The sequence below is a fragment of the Struthio camelus genome, chromosome 2 (assembly GCF_040807025.1).
Source record: "Struthio camelus isolate bStrCam1 chromosome 2, bStrCam1.hap1, whole genome shotgun sequence".
NCBI classification, from domain to species: domain Eukaryota; kingdom Metazoa; phylum Chordata; class Aves; order Struthioniformes; family Struthionidae; genus Struthio; species Struthio camelus.
In genome coordinates, this window is record NC_090943.1 from 88138501 (window position 1) to 88157514 (window position 19014).

General features: G+C 36.7%; 1 protein-coding gene across 4 annotated transcripts in view; it reads right to left on the reverse strand.

Moving 5' to 3' along the window:
- LOC104153743 (cadherin-10) overlaps positions 1 to 18381 on the reverse strand; it is a 111667-nt gene extending 93286 nt beyond the window's left edge. Inside the window, exon 1 of one of the 4 annotated variants that reach the window (XM_068931500.1) lies at positions 18270 to 18381. The gene's annotated coding sequence lies outside the window, so the exon portion shown is untranslated. Of the gene's footprint in view, positions 1 to 13648; positions 13714 to 14689; positions 14935 to 15090; positions 15385 to 18269 lie in introns of those variants that run through there. The other 3 variants (XM_068931499.1, XM_068931498.1, XM_068931501.1) reach the window with 3 other exon arrangements.
- Between the last annotated feature and the right edge of the window lie 633 nt (positions 18382 to 19014).

Consider the following 19014-nt stretch of genomic DNA (forward strand, 5'->3'; position numbering starts at 1 on the left):
TCATTTGCGGGTAATAAAGACATCGACTTCTCTCTTCGTCAGCATCAGAAAACAAGTTCATTATGGGAAGGGAAAGGTCCTTTAACCTAATGCCAAAAGTAACCGGAAAAAAACCCCAAATACCAGTGGCACTACTCTTCCTCTAACACTGCTCTTTTCAATTCAAACAGCACTTTCTGGTTTGCCCTAAATACTGTAATCTCCAAAGGGCAAAGTCATGGCAACAACTCATTCAGCCTGCGACCGCAGGTGTCTGAAAGGATGGTACATGCGTGTCTTGTATGCAGGAACAGCACTCCTGGTTGTTGGGATCCTGCGCGCTCGTGACCTTTACATCTTGTTTAGAATTTCTCCAGGCCTTCAGGCCCTGAAACGCGTCAGATATATATTACTGCGACTATGCAGCATGATGAATTTTCCCTTCCTTCTGTCACTGCCACAGCCTAGGTGCACGTTGCTCAGACTAGCTGGTAGTCACACTAGACATAAATAATTTTGACAGTCAGGAGAAGAACACACTAAATCTACAAGTTCCACAGATCAGTAATCAATCTCATCTGACTGACTAACCCCAGAAACAGTTTTGAAAAACATTTTTTCCTTTTGATCACCTACACAAGGTCTGTGACAGACACTCTTCACTCTCCTCTCCCAGATACAAGATCTAACAGTTTCCAGCATAAATAATGTATTTACTCACCTATCTAAAATTCTAACTGAAAGGAATATACTGGGATTAAAAGTGAAAAATCCACTATTCAACAGGTGCAATTAACAGAGAGGGCATGCAAATGATTTAGCATCTAAGATGAAGAAATTCTAACAATTCCACTTATTTCTAAGTGGTACATTCTAAAATGGTACTAGACAGATTAAACAAACGATGAAAATAATTAATTTTTAAGTAATAAAATAGTTTTCAGTTTTCTGCATGCAAACACTACTCATAAAAAAACAAAAAGGGGCAGGAAGGTGATTTTCTCTATATAGAGTGCATTTATGTTCAGCAAAAAGTGTCCAAATTGAAAAAAAAAAAAAAAGCATTTAGAATGTAATTCAGTGCTGATTTCCTAACAGCATTAACAGGCAGGTATTCCTGACTATACATCACAATGTCATTAACTTCTTCTGTTCTCTTTTCACCTCTACGAGCTCCACAAATAGAACTAATCATTTTAATTGACTATTTCCTATCCCCTCCCTAACTTTAGTGGGGACACTGACACTTTGGATTATTCATCTTGCTAAAGCACTAGCCCACCTATCTACATTCTCCTTTTATCTCTGAAATTTATTTTGCCTCTTCTTACCCACATATCACTATCTGTAAATTCTCCCATATATAATCTTGCATCAACTTTATTTCTGCCCATAGCCTTGGCCAAGGCATCGATTCTTCTATCCTTAAATATCATGCTTGTCCTGCATCTGGCCTCTGCCCTCCAGCCTTTGTAGGCTGGTGCAGTGCATTCTCACAGGAATTACAAGATGCAACCTTTACAACACCTTCTCTTCTAATTTCAAAATTCCTCTGCTCAAATAAGAATCCTTTTAAAAACTGGATTCCCTGAAGTGCTCCAACTATGCATACCAAACAAACCAAGAAACTCACTCTCTGTTCTCGCATAGCTGCCATTAACTTGTCATACTGCTGCTCTTTTTGCATTGCATAAACACAACTGCTTCTCACTGAGGACCTTCTCTTTGATAGCTTATGACACACTACATAGTCTTTCTATATCTGTGCTTGATTTGCTGCCTGTCTTGCTCCACTTTTTAGGTGAAGCGTGCTGTTTAGCCTCATCTGCAGTTTTTAAAATTAAACATGTTAAAAACACAAAACCAAACAAAACTTAGCATATACAACACAATTGTACTTTTCCCCTCTTGAATATTCTTTAAAACATTCTGCACTCAGTTTGCACAAAATGTAACCACAAGAAAATTACCACCCGACATGCACGCAGATGAAAATTATTGATCCAGAATAAGATGCTAGGAAGATGCACTTTTGGTAAGTTGCTAGACAGCCTTTTAAGATTTCACTCTTACAGACCAATCTCAAGTCACCCCTGAAATATAGAAAACACCAACTGTTTAGTAACTAAATACTAACTATGTATTTCTGAAGTTAAAAAGTATAAAATCTCTACCAGGCCTAGAAATCGTAATCATAGAAATTGTCTCTATCAGGCCTAGAAAGGAAAACATAGAATAATACAGAAACTCTTATAATCTGATTTTATACAGATATCATAAGGTACATAAAGTACAGATAGGATTGGATTTCAATGTAAACATTACTGACGTATTACGTACATCATAATATCATAACAGTATTCATACAAATATCATTTAGAGTAAAGCTCTATGTTGCACACCTTTATATCAAAAGACTATGACACAGGCTTAAGTTTGTCTTCCTTTTCAGGGAATTCACACCATGCGTGTTGACCAGAACGACCAACTACAATTCTTTATTTAGTTCTTTCATCTGCCACTGAAATTTGGACATAAAGTAGACTATACAAAAGACCAAAAGATATAGAAAGAGATAGAAGAATTCAAGCGTGCTAATTGTCAGGAGAATTATACTGGGACGAGGAGGACAAATTATAACTTACAAATCACCATGTACATGAGCCAAACTGTCAAAAACCTATACCTTATTGCGACGACTCTTATCTCAGTTCTAGCTGATGTGCAACAGAAGTTTCATCTCCAGCTATTACAGCTAACCTTAATCAGAGAAATCACAGTATCTCTAACCGGCTGAAAGGAACCCTTGACGCTGAGTGGTTTATCACAGGCACTAGGCAGTGCAGCATACAGCTTTACATCATCAAGTGATATCTTATTAAAAATAATCTACATTCTAGTGACTAGCATTTTAATAAATACCATAAAACTGCTGGAAAATATGTCTTATATTAATGTTCTTATCATATTTTTATTTTTCATATAAGTTTAGAAAGGATGCATATTATACACAGCGAGACAATATTGTCTCTGTGTACAGAAGGTGAGGGAAGTTTCTTCCATTGCAAGAACTTCCCTTTGGAATACAACTTCTGTTTAAAAGGCCACAGCTTGAAAAGCGTTCTCATTTGGTATTTGCCCTGACAGCATATACTTCTTCAGGTAGATCAATTTGGACAACTAAATCCTACTGTGAAAGATAGAAAGAGAACAACAACAAAAATGCACTTGGAAAAATTTTGTAGTTTTGTGGCTACAGGACTGGACTAAAATTCAATATTTCAAAGTCCACTCTCTAGCCCTTAGGTATGAGCAATTATAATCTCTCTGTGCTCTCAGGCTCCTTATTGGAAAAAGGGTACTATAATAACTCACAAAGTTATGATCAGCAAGCAGTATTCAATGACTAGAAGATATGCAGATGTTATGTGGTCAAGGCTGTAATAAACGTCTTCCGGAAAAAAAGGAAGAATAACGTTTTCCTTTCTTTTGAAAGAATGCAAACAACCAGCTTCAGTAAAAGCAGGACTGACATTTTGATTTTCTTTCCAGTCATTGACAAGGAGTAATATTTTTGCATCTAGAGACTTTCAGCATGACTGGAAGTCAGAGGTAAATAAGTAAGCAAATATGGACTACCACACAGAAAAACCTTTAGGAGATTGAGTGAGAACGTGATCTGTACTGATTGAGCATTATCTTCAAATAAACAGGTATTAAACTAGTACTCATTTAGCACAAACCCAAAAACATTGATTGAACTGAACCTGAATGAAAACAACAGGAAAATAAATGAGATTAAAGCTTTCCTGTGCTACTATAGGTTTTTGTTTTTCTTTTTGTTTTTTTTGGTATGCAGGCTAGTTTGAACTTTCCCAAGCCAAAAACACAAAGCAAAATGAAAGAAACAAGAATGCTAGCACAGGCTTTAGTTTTCTGCTAAACATTACAGTTCGCTAAAGTGAAAAGTGAATATTGCCTTGAGCTAGCTAAGTATTAAAGTATTCTACAGAGATCTAATGCACTAATACAATAAAAATCTATTGACTATTACCTTGAACTAGTTAAGGTATTTAAGTATTCTACAGAGATTTAATGCATTACAGAATAAAAATCTATTTCTATGTGGTAATTATAGTCAATTTTTGTGAGATTTCTCAAATCAATATTTATAGTAATGTACTTGAAAAGGTAAAAGGAAAAAAAAAAAAAAAAGAACTTTGTCCTGTGCATGACTTGATTTAATATTTTACAGTTACTATAAAAAAATCATATATACATATCTATCACTAAAGCAGGATATTTTGCTGGTAGGCATAGAAACTGCAGAAAAGAGAATACTTTGTGTTTTCTTATAATTATTCTCTTGCCACAAGATGGCACCAAAAGATTAAAAATGTCTGTATTCTTAAGGTTCCTATCTAAAAAAATGGAAAAAACTTTCGGAGGAATTGCACATACAAAAAAAAAAATGTTATCAGCGTTTGACTTTCCATTCAATTAGTAAGTTCTTACGTTCATACTGCTTACTTGGACAAACTGTGTAAATGCTGACACTTAATACAAGGTTGCTAAATATGGAGAAAATCTTGTTTTACTAAAGCTCAAGTTTCCTACAAACTGCAAGGAACAAGGAATGAGCATTTAGAATAAGTATTTCATTTTCATGGTAGGCAAGTAAGAACGTATACGAGTGTATGAACACAAACAAAATAGGCACAAGGCAAAAAACTACACAAAGCCTCAAAACCCAACAAAAATTTCATTCTTCCCTAAAGCAAATTTTATCAAGATAAAGTTTAACAACTTGTGCTTTAAGCAAGTTTCTTCTTCACTCAATTTTACCCCTAAACTGCAAATTAAAAAAAAAAAAAAGTCAATTCAAATTTAGTGAAATCTTTGTAAAGCTGCATGTTATATAACATGAAACTGAAGAAAAAAAACAGTACTAGTATATGAAATACCTCATTGTCCATTAACATTTTCCTATTTCCACAACAAAACACTATCCTTCACAGTGGATGCACTAGGTAATAGCAATGGTTGAGATTGCACTGACATTAAAAAAAAAAAAAAATCAAACTCCCAAAACTTACTTCACTAGCAATTATTTCATGTAAAACATTTCACATATCTATATACTAAAAAAAAAAAAAAAAAAAGGACAAAAAAAATCTAAGAAAAGCGTTCATAGCCTTCAGCCAGAAAGAAACCAAACATCTCACAACACAAAACTGTTAATTCATCAGCAAATTCAAGTCATTATAATAGTTTCCTTCAGAGAGAAAAGACCCTGATGGATGTTCGCATTATAAAAGAAGGTTTTTTTTTTCTTTTAACATCAGTATTATCTTGAGTTTCACTGCCAGTACTTCTAATTGTACAGAAAAACTTTGAACTACCTTCACACAAATTTTCCATACAATAGTTAATTTTAGCTCATATATTGTAAAGTATTAATGGATTATCCTTGAAAAGTCAATGTTTGACTACACTTTAGAATCATTGATATGAATACTATTTACTTATATAGACTTTAATTCTTTAAAACATGCATGCTTTTCTCCTAGCAGACATCATGCCACTATGGCACTACATTATTTCCATCCTGTCCTGTTAAACAATAGTCCCGTTTTAATCTACTGTAAATTGCTGATAACAAAATATAGTTTGAATTTAAACTAATTCAGAAATCCAGTTTAGCCCTAACGGAGTGAGATTTAACTTTTGTGCCCCTTTCTTACGCAGAAAAGGTTTTGATATGCTAGATCTAAAAATGGACTCATACCAGCGTCTGCAGAGTAACAAGGAACTATTCACATCACTCAAACGTGATGTGTCCCCAGGGTCACGCACTCCTGTAAGACAGGACAGCCTGGGTGCTTCTCCAGCGACCGAGCTAGAAGCGCACAACTGGCAGCTGTGGGACCACTGCCCCCAGCCTGCCTTTGCCTCATTAGCACCAACTTTCACGTGCTGCCCAAGCGGCTGAACATCTCTGATCTTATGGACACAGGCATGTACAGATTGAATCATGATGGCCGCAGCCATGGAGGAAGGAAAACGTGGAAATTTTCACTCCATAATCCAAAATTTAGCCTGAAGGTGCTGCTGTGTTAATGCAGGGGTTTGCAATCCAGCTTCTCTGACTTAGCAGACTGAACTACTTTGAGCAATACCATTTGTGTTTAACTGCAGTTAAGATGGTGTTGCTAGAAGTGAGAACATAAAAACATCAGTTGTAAATAGCTGTTTGTAATTTTTGTTCTACACCAGCAGCATAGCAAGTGTAATTTAACCCCCTAAATCTAACAAACTGAAACTACACTGTTATTTTTTTAAAACTTTGAATTTCAGAAGTGGAATAAGATGTCGTCTTCTTTGCCACAAACTTTTATGTATCCAGTTTAGAACTGCTCAGACCTAATGACCTTTTTATTCATGTTATAGATCCCTGAATTATTTTGAAGATTTGTACCTAACAAAAGTTTAATGGGGTTATTTCTGTAATACACTATGTCTTAGTTCACTATGCTGCTCTAATTCTCATTATTTTGACGTCAAATAAAAAGCTACAAGAAACTGAGCCACTGTTAGGACATATTCACAAATAGCACATGTACTCAGAGCAGGCTCAGATGCCTTGCTCATCAAGGACAGGAGAGACTTTGTCTTAATTTTCCACTCTCCATGCATACATCACAGACATACTTAAATTTTAGAAGAGATCAGTTTCTTTTGATCATCAAGACAATTGATATTCCTTTTAAGACCACCTAAATTAAAAAAAGTAATACACTTCCACCTTAAGAAGTCAAAGTAATTAGTCAAATCAGTGTACTATTTAATCTGAGACCACTTAGATGAGAAATCTGAAGGAATTAAAGTGTAAACAAGAAAAAAAAAAGGTGTATCATTTATAAAAGAATAACGTTATCAAGAAAAATCTATCTTTATTTGTACATCTGTCATTCACAGATGTAACAAACTACCCGAAAAAGTGGATCTAGTCCATAACACATAGGTTTGTAATTTCTTAATCACAAACTGTCAAAAAAAAAAAAAAGCTCCCAAGTTTTCAGTCACAGACAGAACCAAACATAGCTAGTACACCTGGGGCTTGATTCACCCATTCTGATCAAGGTGTCAGCTTCAGTGATAACTTGACCATGAGCAGCAAACTCTTACTGAAGGGGAAGAACACACCTCCGCGCTCTAATTGACAGGAAAAAAACCCAAATCCAATGGAGGAAATGAAAAATGTCTAAAAAGGTACTGACAGTAGCATTTTGTATCCTATTTTCTTCTTATGGACACTAACATTTCAACTAAAGACCTGTAGTAAGTATTCCGATGGAAAATAGAAACAGCAGTCAAAAATACAATTTAAAACTTGGTCTTGCGAGGGAGGAAGCGGTAGCATGTCTAGGGAACCTGGTTATATTCTCCTTAAGCAGATCTTTAACTACTCGTCAGGTAATAGTGAAATTTTTAACTTCTCATTAAAACTTCTAAGTCCTCATTAAAAAATGAGAATTTAAAATAAATATAGCTGCAAAATTTAAATAGGTAGTCTCTAGTAACCTTTACATAACTTGAGGTCTACAGTATTATTTATCTTTTCATTTAAGTGTTATACTTTAAGAGCATTTAGGAAAACAAACACAAAACCTTAATTTATTTAAAACAAATGTTGCCTGAAAATGAAATATGACCTGTCTCATAGCTATACTGGCTGTCCACAAGTTCTATGATCTGCAGGGCAAATTCTGCTCTAAAAAAATCAAACTAATTTATTGCATACTGAAATACAGGACTATTTTGATTAAAGACTGCTGATTAAATGGCTGAATGCTGTTGATCTCTGCCAAAGTTCCCCATAATCTGTGGCAGTGATTGTATAGATTCTACTGTGTTAATATAATGTTGTTTTGATTTTTCAACTCTGTATTTATCTGCAAGTCACTATTAGGTAGGCTAAGGGTAAGTTAGGTCGGTCAACTTTAGGTTTTGATTTTCTAAGAGAGTCATGAAGATAGGCTATTAGCTCTGCATAGCTTACTTTGCAGGATCAACCTTACACTGAAACAAATAAAAAAAGTCACATACAATGCTACTGACATGCACAAATCCTCCCCCTACCAAACAAATACCTAAATTTAGAAGGCAACTATACTGATAATGAAACTACGATTTATAGCATGATGTAAAATTTTTGTAAAAGGTCATTTGCATAATTTGTTATTAAATTAAATTCTTACAGGTAGAAAGAAAGTAAGAGCTGAAACATTTTCACGTGTCTGCTTCAATTCATCATGTTTTGTGATTGTTGTTGTTGTTGTTAACATACTCCGATTTTTTCTTTTGTATTCTTCTTTCTTCTTGTTTTTGCTTTGCAATTATTTCTAACAACTGATAAACTGCTACTGAAAATCTAGGTCATCTTCTGAGTAGCCTCAACATAACAAAAAAAGTTATTTTAAGAACTGAATCTTATTCATCTAATCAACACATGCACAGCTCTAGCAAATATGACACTTAGAAACTCTATGTTGCATAGAAATCAAAAAGCTTTAGTATATACTTATACGATTTGCTGATGACACATTGATAAACTGGAACTATAGCTCTTCAAGGAATCTTATGCACCATGAAATACAGATGAACTCAAATAGAAACTTTTAGATCCACGCTTTTTCAGGTACGTTTAGGCTCAGATATTTATTCAGTGCAGAATCAAACATGAAACCATGATTACAAGTACATGTATTAAAAAGATAAAGAAAGCCTGAGGATTAAAAGAAGCCATCCTTGATTTGAATTAAGTCCAGTAACACCCTCCACAAACTTTAACCAAGATCTAAAGGAGGTTAGGCTCATATTTTTCTCCTCTTTCTCTTTGCCCAAAGAGCAGAAAGATAGATGGAGCAAAGATGGCAGTTCTTCCCCTAAGAAACAGGAACTGGCAGGGATAATACACTACAATCCCAATTTGTAATTGAAGCCTGTATGTCCTTCATGACCATGACTATTGGCTTTTTTAAGTCCTAGTGATGGCCAGTATTTTTTAAAAAATATACATATATAAAAATTATGAGAATGAGAACCATAATGAGAAAAAGCATTATGTTGGGCCCATCAATTCAGGGGGACAAAGAGTCAGAGAAATCTCAACATCAGAGGTCTCCCTTTCCCCTGGCCTCTACTGATCTCAGCAGGGTGTCAGGGTCCATCTTCAGGAGACTGGAGCCACGGCAGACATGTAAGCACAAACATCTCGGCAGCTCCAGGTAAGCCTGGCCTCAGGACCCACCGTCCCTTTGCCTCTCCTGAGGCCGGCACAAGCAGAGGGCTAATGCTGCACCCCTAGTAACACTGTTGGTGTCTAACGATTCCTGCAGGTTAGGAAATACTCACATCAGCAGGCCCAGTACCACTTCGCTGTAGAACAAACATTAGGAAAATGACAGACGGCATTTGTGACGGAAAGGAATTTATGCTTTTAAGGAATGGTTTCCTTAGGAATCCCAGAAGAATACTAATCATCCTTCCTCTGTCCGGAATACTCTCCATACATGTCCAAATAATTATAAGTACTTGTTATTCCTATCTCTTTTCCCACCCTGGGTTAAAAAGTAAAATTTTTTGTCCATTGCATTTAATCTTTTATATAAGATATGCAACACATACCAAAAAAATCTATGTCCAGAACTCTCTTGATTTCAAAGGGAGTAAGAGTCAGCTCTGCATTTATCTTGTGGACTTCTACTTGTAGGAACCAATGACAGAGGGCACATGATCTAAAACAATTTCTTAGACACAGAATATATTTTTTTTTGTTTGTGCTTAATATTAGGATAGTGTAACAATCACTAGGATGATCATTTCATTCTTTAAAACAGGTGTAAATTTCATATGAGTTAGTTAAGTGTGATTGAGACAAGCACATGATAACAATTTAGTTATATACATTTTTAATTTCTGTTAATTTGGAAATAAAAAGCAGTCCTGCTTGATGTTTTATTTCAAACCTTGGTCATAGTGCAGTAAATTGCATTGCTATCTATCCTTTATGCCTTAAAAATCTAGATATTATAGCACTGCAGAGTTCACGAGGATCGCGTTCAATTTAAAGAGCACGATCTGATCAGGCTAAGTGATGCTATATCATGTTCTTTATGCTGTAATGCAAAGCACCGAAATAGGATAATCTGTAATGTGGCAGATCACGTAATACCAGGAGTAAAACCATAAGACAAACTTTTTAAAAAATGTATCTATATGTGCGTGTATATACACACACACATATGTGTATGTCTATGTGTGTATATAACAATAGACAATTCCTCCTAAGAAGGTATTTCAGAGATGTTTATTGTTGTAAAACACAGACAAAAACAGTTTTAGCTTTTGAGCCATGGAGTTCTGGAAACACCTATTTCCAACGCACGTTTTCTGAATGACTACCTTTATATAACCACACATACACATGCTTTCTTCTTTACATGCTTTCCTACCGTTTGAAACGTGATTCAAAGTTTATTCTGAGTTATTGGTAAGAGATGTCATAAAAAAACTAAAACCAGAAAACCCCTGCGTGAAGAATAAATTAAAAACTGACGTGCATGCGAGAACAATATTAAAAAAGACACCTGCCATGTTGCCTTGCAGTATATCCAGTTAACTTCCCAAGTCTTTGTATTCCCCTGATGCAGCCTGTTGGTACTGACATAGTACTGCACACTTCCAGCTAGCAGACTTGAGTTGAGAAGCGTATTCCAGATCAGATGCCCTGTGACAGTACAAGCTGGAAAACACCTCTGAGATACCTCTGATACTTTACGCCTCCTGCTGCACACACTTCCTCATCAACAAAGTGATAAACATATTTACTTCATGTAAGTTTCTGGAAGCAAGAAACAATAGCAGGAGCTAGCAAAGCAGGAAAAAGAAAAGTAATAAAAAGCTAAAATAAACTAAGAGATCATTTGTACAGTGTTGTGTATGCTACCATGCAGTTTCTGTGCAAGACAAAGATTCTCCCTGTTTTCCCTTTCTCCCCTGCACACCCACGCATCACACTTGAGGTAACTGCCTCTGATGCTTAATAGTCAAGGAGACTGCCTGTAAAAGGACATGCCTGAAATCTCACCTTTCAGATTTTTGGCAGATCCTCCACAGACTAAAAATTAGACCAAGAAGCCAGTATAAGCTCAGTAGCTCTTTGCTTGGGTGGTGCTCGAGCTTGCCACCAAATGAAAACAGAATAAAGAACCCATGCTAAGGTCTGATTTTTTTGCGTGGGGAGTAATACAGCCTGGTGACTGCAACACACACAGCTCCCCAGAAATGAGGATTATTTTCTATTGCTCTTTTGTAAATGTTCTGAGCAATAGAAACAGGCAAGTTAAGGAAATCATCATGCCAAGGACTCAAAGTTGAAGAGGTGTAAATCCAGAGAGGGAAAAGCAACCAAACATTCACTGCAGCAGTTCCTCTTGGCCTGAAGAAAGATTTGGGGAACATTTACTTCAGGTCAGAATTCAGAATACCACTGGCTCTTGCATTCGGGCTTTACCAGAAGTTGGACTTTAGAGGAAGCGTGTTTAGTCAAAAAGCAGGTGTCCACATCACTACATTTGAGGGTGCAGGACGAAGTGCATGTTTTATAAGGTACAGCCAACCAAGTGAACCACACCTTGAGTTCACTTGGGCTTTCATCGATAGTTGCATACTACTTAGTGACATTCAAAAATATGCTATCAACGGTACTCTTACGTGCATGAAATAAGCTAGGAAATTATCCTTCATAATGTTTTACCTTGGCATATTTAAACTGCCTGTAAGAAAAAAGTCTTATTTCTGAATTTCTATTTTCCTTTTTTTTTGGTTCACTGAAAGCATTCACAAAATGCCACCTGAACCCTTATCCCAGGGTACCCTGGGATATAAGGATATTCTGTCTACTTACTTGCCGAAAGACTCAATCCTCCCCTTCCATTTTTGTCCATCACACAGTATCAAAGAACTAACTGTACAGCAGATTCTTCAGATGCATGAACAAGGACATACTGTGAAGTCCAATTAAGACACTTCAGTGTTTACAAACTTGGTTTCAAGTGATAATAATGAATGAATTAAAAATAACATTACGATAACAGTCAGAAATCTCACCCCCACGGCTACCATTCAGCAATATTTCAATCTTAATTTGACCCTTTGCACTAATGCTGCAACCTAGTGGCGTAATAAGGTATGAAATTAGAAATTATTAGAGGAAGCATATTATCTGCCACCTGGTTGTAAATCTGGTTAACAGACATAGAAGCTAAGTCATTTGCACAGAATTACCCAGACAGGCTCTCAGTCATTTGTTTCCCTGGGAAATCACACTGAGATCAGGAAATGACTTTCCGAGAATCAGAGGTAGATATTATTTTCCAAGTAACCTTTTCTGCCTTTTACATTGAATTATTTAACAAGGAATAACTTAGCTGAACTTTGTATATGGATGTGCATATATACATGTGTATATTAAGACTATCTATTACATAATTAATGAGGAGATTGTATGGCTTTGAGTGGTGTATGACTTCTCTGCCTTTACTTTTCAACTACCTCTAAGCACAAAGAACAGTAAGCACAGCATCTACTATGAACGTATTTTAGTATTTGACCATTTTCCTCACACACCCTTTGTCTATCGAGAACATGCAAATATGAAGTTTTATTATATCTACACTTATATTTACTATAATGCGAAATCAACAATATCATTTCACAGGATATGCAAGTTCTGACATTTAGTTCAATATACTCCTTAAAGATACATTTTGATATTTTCTTTTTGCTATGAACAGTTAGGAAATTACAAACATTATAAATATAAACCACTGGCAAATCAAGCAACCAAGATGTATTTTCCAATGCTACCTAAAGTACCAAAAACCAAATCAGAAGCAGCATTATCAAGTTTAAAGATTATAATCAACACTCCTCAAACATCACAAAGTTCCTATTATAAGGATACAAAATTATCTTGACACCACACAGAGAAAATATGGACATAAAGCAAGACTAGGATTAACAGAAACCTACTACAGAAATGACCTTTTCATTCATATTTTTATTTACCAAACAAATTTGAGAAGATCCCCAGATACAAACTAGATTATCAGTTTATGATCCAAGAAGTATTCCTCTCCTGATACAAGCCTGTATTGACTCTAAAAAGCTATTTTTTCCAACTCTGGGAAAAATAGCTTGTCTTTTCTAGTTCCCTAAGTTCATTCTTCCGTCTCCTCCTTTAAAATAGCACAGACTATTATTAAATTCAAAAAATAACCAATTAATGTAAAAGTTCGAATAACTGGAAAATCTCAAAAATGTTTGCACCACACTCAAAATATTTCTAGTAAGTGGTACATTTAAAAAGGAATTTAGAGATTCAGAAGTATGCTCAGTCTCCATCCCAGCTTTCCCACTCCAGTACCATCTCCATGTACATATAAAGCCTACCAGCATGGAGAAAAAAAAAAAAATATATATATATATATATATATATATATATATATAAAAATCTTTACAGACCTGCTTCCTCACTCAGTGCACACACTCATATATGCATACACACATATATACACTGCAAGTCATATAACTCTAAAAATACCTTAAAAGCAATGGATGTGCAGTTGGGGTAATACAGAGGCTTTTACTGAAAGGAAAGATGAAGATTATAGGAAACAGCTCCATTTGTGTGGAAGCAACAGAGATGATAGGTCAGTTTTAAAATGCTGGTTGCTATTTGTCACTGATTGCACGTGCAGATGCATTCTCTTAAGCTGAAGGACTGTTAGATTTTTCTGGCTGCAACTAGTACCCTGTACAGTATTAGCCTACTGCAAATTTCTAATGCAGCTGACAATGCCATCAATAGTAGTTGGGAACACGGATTTAGACTTGTATTGTGCTGCATTAATTTAACACCACATCAAATATGGATTTTATTGCAGCAGTGGCAGTAAATGCTCACACAGGTGCAGGCTAAATTTTTTCTTCTCCCTCCCTTTCTTCTCCCCCCCTACCCCCAGAATGCCAAACCTTGCAATATTTTTCCCTCTTTATGTGTATATAGCTCTATATAGATATTTGAAATATTGCCTGTACCACCCTGCTCCCAGCTCCACTGGATTTCCTTCACAAGGTGCATTCGCTGTAAGTGTGTAATTATTCTGAAATTCAATTCAGGACAAAACCAGTAGCAGTGAAAGCTCTAGCAGACTTGCAGAGGCATACAGAGAGTGGGGGCACGTATGTGCATGCTTCATGCTACCCTCATAACAGTTACACTATGAAACACTGTGCTTTTTGCAATGCAAGTAGCATTGTTCCCCTCCCCACTGAATTTGCAGTAACTGAATACAGATTGAAACTGCTGCTCAAAAGACAGCTTGCTTTTTGGGGTGGTGGAGGGGGGAGGGATTTATAAAATGCATAGTATTTCAATCTCAAATACATAATATATCAGTTTACTTCGAGGAGAGAATATACAAAATTTATTTCACATCACTCGTGTTGCTACCAAAGCACATTTTCAAAATGTATAAAAGTTACCTACAGTAGAACAATTTTATGCATTAGATACCATGCTGTTAATGCTCAAATCGTAACAAAAAGAGCTCAAGGAAACACAAACGAGAAAGCCTCCTACCTTTTACTCTGCTTCTGAGAAAGTGAAGTAGTCCACCCCAAACAAAACTGAAGAATTAGCTATTAGCGTCCTTTTTTTTTGTTGTTGTTCGTTTGTTTGTTTTCCGCTGTTATTTTCTAAGACTGCTCCTTACTTGGATGTCTAACTCGGGCTTTTTCCTCCTAGCATCACTCAACTCTGGACAGCAGGGAACCGATGCTAAAGGGGGAGGGGGGGAGCTCTCTCTCTGACTGGCTTTCATTCAGAGCTCCTGATGGGGGGGGGGGGGGGGGGAGAAAAAAACCACAAAAAAGACCCACACAGCAGCAGCACCACCACCCACCCCGTACACACACACACACACACACACAGAGGAAGAGAGCGGGGGAGAGAGGCTCGGCTGGGCGAGCCGCCGCACTTACCCTGGGAAGGGTCGAGCCCGGGGAAGCGCCGGCTCTGCCGGGCGCCCGGCGATTTGCAAGTGAATGCAGTGGGAGGGCGCAGGCGGCGGGCGGCTTTTTGGGTGCAAGCCCCGTCGCCCTGCCTTCGCCGACGGAACGGCTCTCTGGTTTTGAAGTCGAAGGCAATCAAGCCTAATCTACTTAGCTGCTCGCGAGAATAAAGCCCGAAAACTCGACCGCTTTTTTGTAACCTTATTTTTCTTCATTAAATGTAACCACTTTTCTCTAACGCCGGCGATCTTGCAGCGGTGTTGTTCCAAGCAACCACGTTTTAATAAATAAATAAATAAGTAGAATTAGCCTGGTGCCAAGTTAAATTACAGCCTCACAGGGCTCGGATGCAACCAGAGGGTAGGTTTTGTGTTTGTTTTTTTTTTTTTTTTCTTCACTGAAGTGCTTATTTTATTAGATTAGAAACATTTTTTCCCTGGCTGCTGATTAATATAGAACAAGGCAGGTTCCTGTAATATGAGGTATTTTCACATTTCCAGAGATCATCTGAAAAAAAATGCCAGTATCACTATTAATACCCCATTAATTTTTTTTTCCTCCAGCTGATGTTTGCAATGCCTGTGTTTATTTTAGTATTTCAGCTACTGTTGCTGGCCTTCCCGTTCTGCAGATGTGTTCTTTTTCACCAGTGCAATCTCTGTGCTGCTTCACATTTCTAATAGAGGAAACTGGAGTCAGTACAATCCTCCTTGGATCACATCAAGTCCAGTCCTTTCACTGTGATACAGTAGAGAGTTATGTGCACATTTTTTAGGAGCGATTTAACAAGTAGTCACATAAGATTAAGCCAATGGATGTCAGTATTGCTCTATCCAAACAGTGTCATAAAGGACTTTCTCTGGTTGCTAAAATGTACTCTTAAAAAAAAATAATAATTTCAAAATCCCTCAAAACAGGAGCTGAAAAATACCATATTTGTGAGTGAGGAAGAAAGTAACAATGAAAACTATTTCCTTATTAGGAAGACTAATACAACAGTAGGTGATAGACCAATGTTGTTAGGCCGCTCAGTCGCCATTTTGTCCATTTTCAGCTCCTAAGTAGCATTCTTAAGAAAAAATTTTTAAAAAAGGGGTTCTTGTCTTGTATTACTTCAGCATGTGAGCAACAACTATCATTTCCCCAGATCTGCAACCATCAGTAGGAACAGAAATGAGCCATCACCTAAATATAACCTTTCAGAAAATGACCAGGTCAAGATCTAAGTAATATGCTACTAACATGTAAACACATCACCTGGGGAGCAGAGGGGGAAGAAAGAAGCAAAACACCAACACATCAAGAGGGAAAAAAAAAATCTCTTTTTACCACAGCCTATAAAGTAGTTTGTTTGTGACAAACCTGTTTTTCTTCCTTGATAGATTTTTAATCTTTCAAGGAAAGACAAGCTCATTGGCTTAACACTTGGGCGCATAAATATATGCGGTGCAATGCATAACACATCTGTAAAGATTTTCCATTGCTTGCTTTCTCCCTTTCCTGTTGCTGCATCAATATAAAAATTAGAATTGCCACATGTCCTTCTGCTTCTGCTTTCCAAGTCCTTTTACAGGAAAGGAAGAGAGTGTAGAATATAAGTCAAGCTTCGTTACCACTGCCAACATTTGACGTTATACTATGAAAAGATACATTCATCCTTTCCAGTGATGTGTTTGGAATCAGCAATATTGAGATATCTGTGCTGTCTTCCAAGTTTACCCCTTTATTTGCGCAAAACTGAAAGCATAAAGTTATCTTCTTTTGGGCAAACCTACTCATACCGAACTGAAGGTGAAGTTTATGGAACCATCTTGTCTACCTCTACCAGCTCTCCTTCCGTCACCTAAAAGTATTATATCTAGGCTTAGTCCCTGCAGTAAGGAGCTGAACACTGTGTCTTAGAATTGCATTTCCAGTTTTGTAATACAGACCGATCAATTTATCAGGAAAGGAGTCACAGATATATGGCAATGTATATGCATGGCTGGGACATAGCTCTTTAAAGCTGGACTGCTCTTTGGATAATGAGCAAAATATTAAGTGTTGAAAATTCCGTGAAAAGTTGTAATTCCTTTTAACAGTTCGTCTTTGTTATTTAAGTTACAATCATGAAGCAGGAAATAAATAACAGATTATGCATACGTACCAAAAACTTATTTTACGTGTGCGCACGCACAGAGCTACAGCAAATTCTAAATTCACAGAAAGTGAACGATTTAGTGGAATTACACAGGAACAAGAACTCCAGAGTTCTGCAATGAATGTGCGTTTACTTCCTTTCTTGTGGAGTATTTCATTGTATTGTCACTAGTGTTTTATTCAACTAAAACAAACCAACCTTATCTTAGAGAGGCATGGATTTATTCAGGCATAGTTACCGCAAGTCACATTTGCGCCCGTAAGTTGTATTAATTTTCGGAGTTAATTTTTAACTGTAGAAAAGCCATAATCGGTCACTAAATGCTGTTTCTCTTGGTGCAGTCAACTATATAAAAGCCAGCATTCATTTATATTGATAGCATATGGGTATCTAAGGGAAAACAGTTATTCATCCATATACTTTCTCACACACATGACAGTAACTGTAAAACAAGGTGGCATCATAGCCTATTTTTAACACTGCCTAATATTTCCCATTAAAAGAGTCCTTCTTAAGTAGCTTATAAATGTACCAAACAAATTATTTAGGATTAAATTTTCTACGCTGATGGTCTGCCTGAGGCAGAAATAATTTAAAAACATTTCAGCCAAAATGATACTGAGATTCCAGGGAGCAAGGAGAAATTATACTGTTGGAGTTTTCTCACAGGAGTAAAGCAACCTTCATGCTTTGAAGGCAGAATGTGAAACTCCACAGGGTACAGCTGGCCTTTGAGTCAGAGAAGCTTACCAATGGGGACAGATTAGGTCAAGGAGCATTAAGATAAAGGAAGAGCAGTAGCAACAGAAGGAATGGAGGCTGGATGATATATTCTTATTGGCTAACAAAGAAAAAAAGCAACATTTCTGATAGAGAACCAAGAAGGAAGAAACTGTTGCAGAACTGCAGATAGGACATAAATTCATAGAGAGTGAACAAGGAAACCTGGGGTGGGGGAAAGAGGGACACTAATCAGATAAAGAGTCAAAAATAGAGATATAGACTGTACCAGGGACTGTGGTTTGCTTTTTGCCATCTCTGTGTTGAAGACAGGCAACTTCATCCTCTGAATATGATAGGTCCAGTAAGATACCTACTTAGAGTGGAGATGCTTTCCTTGCTTTTCGATATGGTTACAAACTTGGTAGAGATTCCAGAAGTCCACAGTTGTATTTGTAGGAGGGTGATGAAGCAGAAGACACACAAGAAAGGAAAAAAAAAAAAAAAAAAGGAATTAAGCCCACTTGGAGTATGAGAGTATATTAGTTATTTCATGAGCTGAAGAAATGGAGACCAGTGTGGTGTTTTTAAAGGTGCCAATCTTAGCAATGAGCTTTATGGAATATGATGATCAAATTTCTTTTTCTGGTTTTAGCCCCCATTTGATATATTTTTAACCTCTGTAAAACTGCACACAGAAAGCTAACAATAAAATGCTGTGAAATCAAGTACTCCAAAATTAACAAATGCCAGAATTAACTCTGCCCATGTAAAACTTAAAATTAAAAAATATGGTAGTGCATATATGCAAAGAGGCCAGTTTAATTATTACACACTTCTAATTCTTCTTCATCTCCCTTCATACACTCCCAAAAGCACCTCCCTCTGCATTGCACATGATAGACTGGCCCCCAGTGAGTCTCAGCAAGATAAATTATCTAGAAGAAATTGTCTGCTATGCTGCAAAAGCCAGAAAATGTGTAGTGAGTGAAACAGAATGGAGGAGAAATGGAAGTTCTCATGACAAAAATGAA